At 37.5% G+C, this 6,512-nt stretch overlaps 1 pseudogene; it reads left to right on the top strand.

Annotated features, from left to right (window-relative positions):
- Nucleotides 1-220: 220 nt before the first annotated feature.
- Nucleotides 221-874, top strand: LOC101706022 (major prion protein-like; annotated as a pseudogene).
- The last annotated feature ends 5,638 nt before the right edge of the window (nucleotides 875-6,512 follow it).

Here is a 6,512-nt window from a genome sequence, read left to right as displayed (position 1 = left end):
AAATGCCTGGTGCTACATTACAATGCATTGCATAACAAAATTCAGGTAAAGCAGAATTTTGTGTTTATCATAATACATAAGGAAGAATAAAATTGGGATAAGCATTTTACTCAGGAACTTAAAAATACATGATTAATATAAACCTAAAGAAGTAAGACCAAGTCACTGACAGCCACTATGCCTCCAGATCCTCTCCTCCCTTGTAGGCAGATCATTCCTCATGGTGAATGCTGGCTGCTGTCTACTGGTTCTTTTTGTGGTCACATGGAGTGACATTGGCCTCTGCAAAAAGTGTTCAAAATCAGGAGGAGGATGGAACAGTGGGGACAGCCGTTACCCATCCTACAGCTGGTGAACTGGGGCCAGCCCTATGACAGTGGCTGGGGTCATGGAGGTGGCACCTACAATCAGTGGGATAAACCTAGTGAGCCCAAAACCAACATGAAGAACGTGGCAGGAGCTGCGGCAGCGGGGGCAGTGGTAGGCGGTCTGGGCGGCTACATGTGGGGGAGTGCCATGAGCTGACCCCTCATCCATTTTGGCAATGACTTTGAGGACCGTTACTACTGTGAGAGCATATACCGTTACCCCAACCAAGTGTACTACAGGCCCGTGGATCAGTACAATAACCAGAACAACTTTGTGCAGGACTGTGCCAATCAAGCAGCACACAGTCACTACCATCACTAAAGGGGAGAACTTCATCAAGACCAACTTGAAGATAATGGAGTTCGTGCTGCAGCAGACGTGCACCACACAGTACCAGAAGGAGTCCCAGGGCTACTACTACTGCGAAAGAGCTGGCTTGGTGCTCTTCTCATCCGCACCTGTGATCCTCTTTATTTCCTTCCTCATTTTCCTGATAGTGGGATGAGGAAGACCTTCCTATTTGCATCGTCGTCTTCATCTTGGTCCAGGTTGGGGGAGGGGTATCCACCTGCAGCCCTTTTAGTGGTGGCATCTCATTCTTCCTTCTCTGTCCCTCATAGGCTAATACCCTTGGCAGCAATGGGCACTGGAAAATGTAGAGTAGACCCAGATGCTATTTATTCAAGGCTCCTTTGGGTCCTTGGTAGGCCAATGCCAGGCTGGTAAGAGTGTAACAGGAAATAATCATCAGTTAATCTAGGCTTAATTTTGATCTAGTGCAACAGATTGAGGTGAAACAGATCTCAAAACAGTTGTCAGTTACCTTTGCTTAAACATCTGTGGCTTCATAAGCAGCCAGAGCTCAGGACATGAAAGTTCCAGCTTAGCAGTGATTTTTATAGCAGTTTGGAAATTTTTTCTCTTCCCTTTTAAGAAAACATGACATCATTTCTGCTAAATTTGGAAGAAAGCCACATAATATTCATTCAAAAAACAGAAAAACAAACAATAGAAATCCTTCACCCTTCAGTCACAAGCTCAGCCTGCTAGAGTGTGTGGCCTGTGTCCACAGAAAACCTTTTGCAATAGGGACTGCACAGCAGTTTCTGCATCAAGAGGAAAATATTGGTGCAACCCTAGGCCTCCAGGCAGAGGACATAAAGTCTTCTGGGACTGAAAACTCCAGCATTTGCGAACATTGCCCCTGCAGACAGCCTCCCATTTGGGATGTGTAAAGCATCCACACATGGCACCCTTTCTTTAGAAACATAAACTACAGGTAACACAGAAATTAAATTACCTTCTAAACACTGAAAGCAAATCTCCTTTGTTCATTTACTGGAAACTAGAATGATTTTAACCTTGTTTGGGTGGAACCAGGTGATTGTGACTCCAGGGAAAGCGGCAGTTGCAAAGCACGGTCCCCTGGAGGACTATGCAGTGAAGAGGTGGTTAGTGTGCAGATGAAAAGTTCCTTCATTTCTGTCTCAAAATTAGGTTGAGTCCTTCATTCCTGTAATTTGCTTTTAAATCAAAGAACAAGGAGACAATCTAAAAAATAAGTTGCAGATGTCAGAAATATGATCCATTCCAAGTGGAAGAAGAAATTCTATTACTGTTATTGAAATAAGGTAAATTCTTCACTAAATTGTTTAATACTGTCACCTAGCAAATGTGTATTACTGTTCTGCAATGTTATTGGCTTGCACTATGTGGGTATTCTATGTAAAGGATATATATATATATGTATATATATATATGTATATATATATACATATATATAATACATTGCAGATGACAAACTTAGAAGTTTTGTTTAGAGCAGTAATATCTGAAGTGTCTAATGCATTAGCAGTTTCATAAGGAATTAAATAAACCTAAAAAGTGGAAACCTTTTAGCGTGGTCCTTAGGCTTACAACATGCACTGAATAGTTTTGTATAAAAATCCAAAGTGGAAAATAACTGGTCTTTGAAATATGCATGTACTTTATATTTTCTATATTTGTAACTTTGCATGTACTTGTTTTGTTGTATAAGAAGTTTGTGTTTATTATCTGACTGAAATTAAACTGAGGTAAAATGAACACACACACACAAAGAAGTAAGAACAAATAACACAAGATGGTAAAGAACAGAAATCACCTATCTGGAGAAGAACTCCAACATAGATGATAAGCAAAATCAAGAATTAATGTAAGAAGATTGATCAAGAAAAAAAACCCACCCAAAATTAAAAAAATAGCTACAAATAAAACTTATATAAAAAATCATAAAAGAATTTCAGGAATTTTAGGAATGTGGAGAAAACTTTGCCTTCTGAGTGACTTCCTAAATAAATGCAATACCTTTGATGATAACAGGGAGACAATATTTAAAAAAATAATTGGTAAAGTTTAATATTTATGGCAATGTAGGGCTAACATTCAATTTTTTATGGTGATATAATTTCTGTACAGTTAGGGCTTTTTTTTTTGGTGAAAATTTTACTACAATTCAGGGCCTGGACTAAAAGATCAAGACTTGGATGTTAATTTGTGCTTGATTAACTGGGAAGAACTACAGGGAGACTGACTCTGGTGAACATGTGTTTACCTCCAGAGAGGCAATATGCCTGGTGAGAATGGAGACATCACTGCTTCCATAGCTGGAGATACAACCTTTATATTTCCCTCTGAGAGGTACATCATGTTCCAAAAAAGTGAGGATACAAGATTCTTCCCATTAAATTTTGTAGGGAACTCAGAAGGTATGTGAGGCAGTATGTATGTAATCACCTAGATATGTATATTTTAGGGATATTCCCTATGGCAGAACCCTTGCATATTGGAGCACTCATTGTGCTACACTCAAGATTTAAATAACATTATTATATATGCAAAATCGAGTAATTATTACAGTTAGAAAGTATGAACTACATCTAAAGATATTGATATTTACTAATGTAAAATACTTAATATTTTGTAGAGAAAGTGAGAAGCCATATAGTACAATGCCATTTGAGTAAGTTTAATGCTCATGTTTGGGTGGTTACATGGATAAAAAAGTGAAGTGGAATATTGGCACTGTGGAGACAAAGGTATTGAAAACCAAAAAAAATATAAATAAATAAAAGCAAGACCATTTATTGATAATTGAAAATAACATTTTTATATAATAATATTTTTCTATTATGATAATTGAAATTATCATTTTGTGAAAAGCCACAGAATGATATTTTATGAATCTGGATAAAGATAGTAAAAAGCCTTATAAAGTTTACAAGAATTTTGCAGACCACAGACTCTCATTTCATAAAGGAGTCCATCTTTCCACATAACTTCCATGACCATGCAAAAATAACCAAAGTTTCAAAGCTAACAGCAATCTCAAGTCAAGGAAACAATAGAATCACATCCTAGAAATGATTGTGGTAGGTTTGTGGTAGACCTTGCAGAAAGGATATATATCCAGTCTCCATTTGAGGGGAGTTGGGCTGCTTCCAAGTTTTAGCTATTACAAACTGTGCTGCTATAAACATGGGTACACATATATTACTGTGGTATGATTCTTTTAATTCTTTGGGGAAGATACCCATCAGGGGAATAGGTGGGTCAAATGGGACTTCCAGTCCTATTTCTTTGAGGTATCTCCATACTGATTTCCACAGTGGTTGCACTAAGTGGAGACTGGATAAAAAAATGTGCTTTAAAAAAAAATAAAATGGAGTACTACTCAGCCATCAAAAATGAGAAATTAGAGACATTTATTGCTAAATGGATGCACATTGAGGTGATACTCTTAAGTGAAATAAATAGGACACACGTGTAAATACCGAATAGCTTCTCTAGTGTGAGAAAGTGAAAGTGTAAATAAGGACTAAAAGGTATAATAGATAATGTGAAATAGGAAGAAAAGGGGCAAAAGGGAAGGGGAAGTGGGAGGGGTAGGGGAAAGGAAAGAAGGGAATGGAATTAATATGAGAAAATGGAAAAATGGAAACAAAGTCTTTGTAAATAGAGAGGAATGGAGAGGTTGAAGGGAGGGCAGGGGAAGGGGGAAAAATAAGAACCAAGAGAGATTATGTAAAGGTGCAAATTTCCAATGATGAATGTCATTATATTGTACCCTAAAATTTACCAATAAAAGGATATACAAAAAATAAAAATAAAAATAAATTAAATTAAAAAAACCAAGAAAACAAGAACTGTAGAAGAAAGGTAGTCCAGAAATCTGAATGTACGTGTTTTATAATTCTACCTGTAGGTGAGATGAAGAGGTTGTGGAGGCAAAAGCAAAGAGACAAATTACCCTTTCACTCCTCTGAGAGATTAATTAAAAAATATATAGTGAGCCATACCCTGTGACAGACCTTGTGCTAGATGTTTGGCGTGCAGTAGGGAAAGACAAAATTGAACTTACATTCTATCATTATCCTGAAACAAGAAAGAAACAGGAAAAAAATGTCTCAAAAATTATTCAGCTGTTACTAATCTAGATGAGCGTCAATTTCTTCTCCACAGTAGGGATAATAGTATGTACCTCACAGAATTGTCACAGTGTCAAAGTAAAGCATCCCCTGTAGAGCTTGCCCCTCAATTTATAGTTCAAAGTAGCCATAGCTACACACTTTGGCTTTCTGGGCTTGCTATTTGAAGCTACAAATTGTTCCTCTTTGATACTTTTCCAATTTCTGCTCAACTCTACCTACATTTCTAAGGACTCTTAGATTTAAAAGTTTTATTGAGCAGCATTGCCAGATTCTTTTAAAAGTGCCATCTCAGGTTATTCCCATTCTGGTAGGAGCAACAGTTAGTTTAGGCAATACAATCAGGCAGAGAGTAAGAAGTCAACTCCAGTGATTTTGCCTATGACACATTGCACTCCAAGAAGCTCTTTGAAAGATCTCTTCCCTTTGTCCACTATTCTGGAACTCTCAGATCAAAAATGGGCATTATTGCTGCAGAAGTTGTGGGGAAAAGTCAAGGCAGATTTATTACATGGGAGGCTCACTGCTGTAGCAGATCACCTTTAAACTTCAATATCTTAACTCAGTAAAAGCTTTTCTCTCCATAAGACTGTCTACTAAAGATCCACATAATCCTTCCCCCCAAAAAAGGATATATAGATTGAAAATTTATAAAATTTGCACATTGGCTAGAATAACAAAATACAGCATTGAAGAAAGAACAATAATATTCCAGGCCTATTTAGAGTGACTGAACTAAATCAAATAATTAAAGTTTGATGTAAAATCAAACTTGAATATTGGAGGCAAGGCAGGACCAGATGGAGTTATTTAGGTAACACTGAAAAACAGGGAAGCTATAAGCAGGAACAAGGAGCAGGCTGGATTATGAAGGGATCATGGCAGGAGTCGAAAGGAGATGTTTTACAGATCAAATGAGGCGAACAAGAAGGGATGGGAGAAGCAATATAAAAGATATACAACCTATAAAAATAGATGACTTATTTTTATAAACACAAATTGAAGCCAATTTAAGTGAAGCTTCTTTTCCTTCCATCTGGCTTGTTCATTTAGGAAACAACCAAATCATTGAAAATTTCCCAAAAGGGAGTTACTGCTAAGGAATCTGCCTTAAAACTTTATAACCTCCACATTCAGGCTGACTTATGAGCTTCACTACCTCCCCTTCACAAGGACCCTATCCTTTGGTTCTGTCTTTTGTCTTTCTTTCACCCATTGAACCCAACTTTAGTAAACATTCTGTGAGTCAGTTTGCCAAGAATCCCCCGCCAGAGCATCCTTGACTGGCTTTAGCAAGAATCCTATTCAGACATTTTAGCCAGAATGTCTCTACTTTGATATTTCTTTTTAGTAATTTTCCATTCATGATCATCTGATTCTGCTTATTGTCTATAATTCTGACCTTGCAGTACTTAGAGTTGGTCTAACCTCTATCCTTTATGGTAGTAATCTTTACACCTATTGCAATAGTCCTGGATAGTCTTCCTACCATTTGAACCAATGTTGAAACAAATTTTTTCTAACACGTGGATCATTAGGGTTCACTAGAGGAACAGATCACATACACATACACATACACACACGCACACACACACACTTTTAAATAAAGGATTCACAGGATAGGCTTACAAGGGCTGCCTGCAGAGTCATGTGCAGAAGAACACGAAAGGGCCATCT

Source organism: Heterocephalus glaber, unplaced genomic scaffold (assembly GCF_053883595.1).
Source record: "Heterocephalus glaber isolate CG9 unplaced genomic scaffold, H.glaber_assembly_v1.0 deba00001509, whole genome shotgun sequence".
NCBI lineage: Eukaryota > Metazoa > Chordata > Mammalia > Rodentia > Bathyergidae > Heterocephalus > Heterocephalus glaber.
The sequence above is the reverse complement of the archived record's forward strand: the minus strand, read 5'-3'. Positions and strand labels throughout refer to the sequence as shown.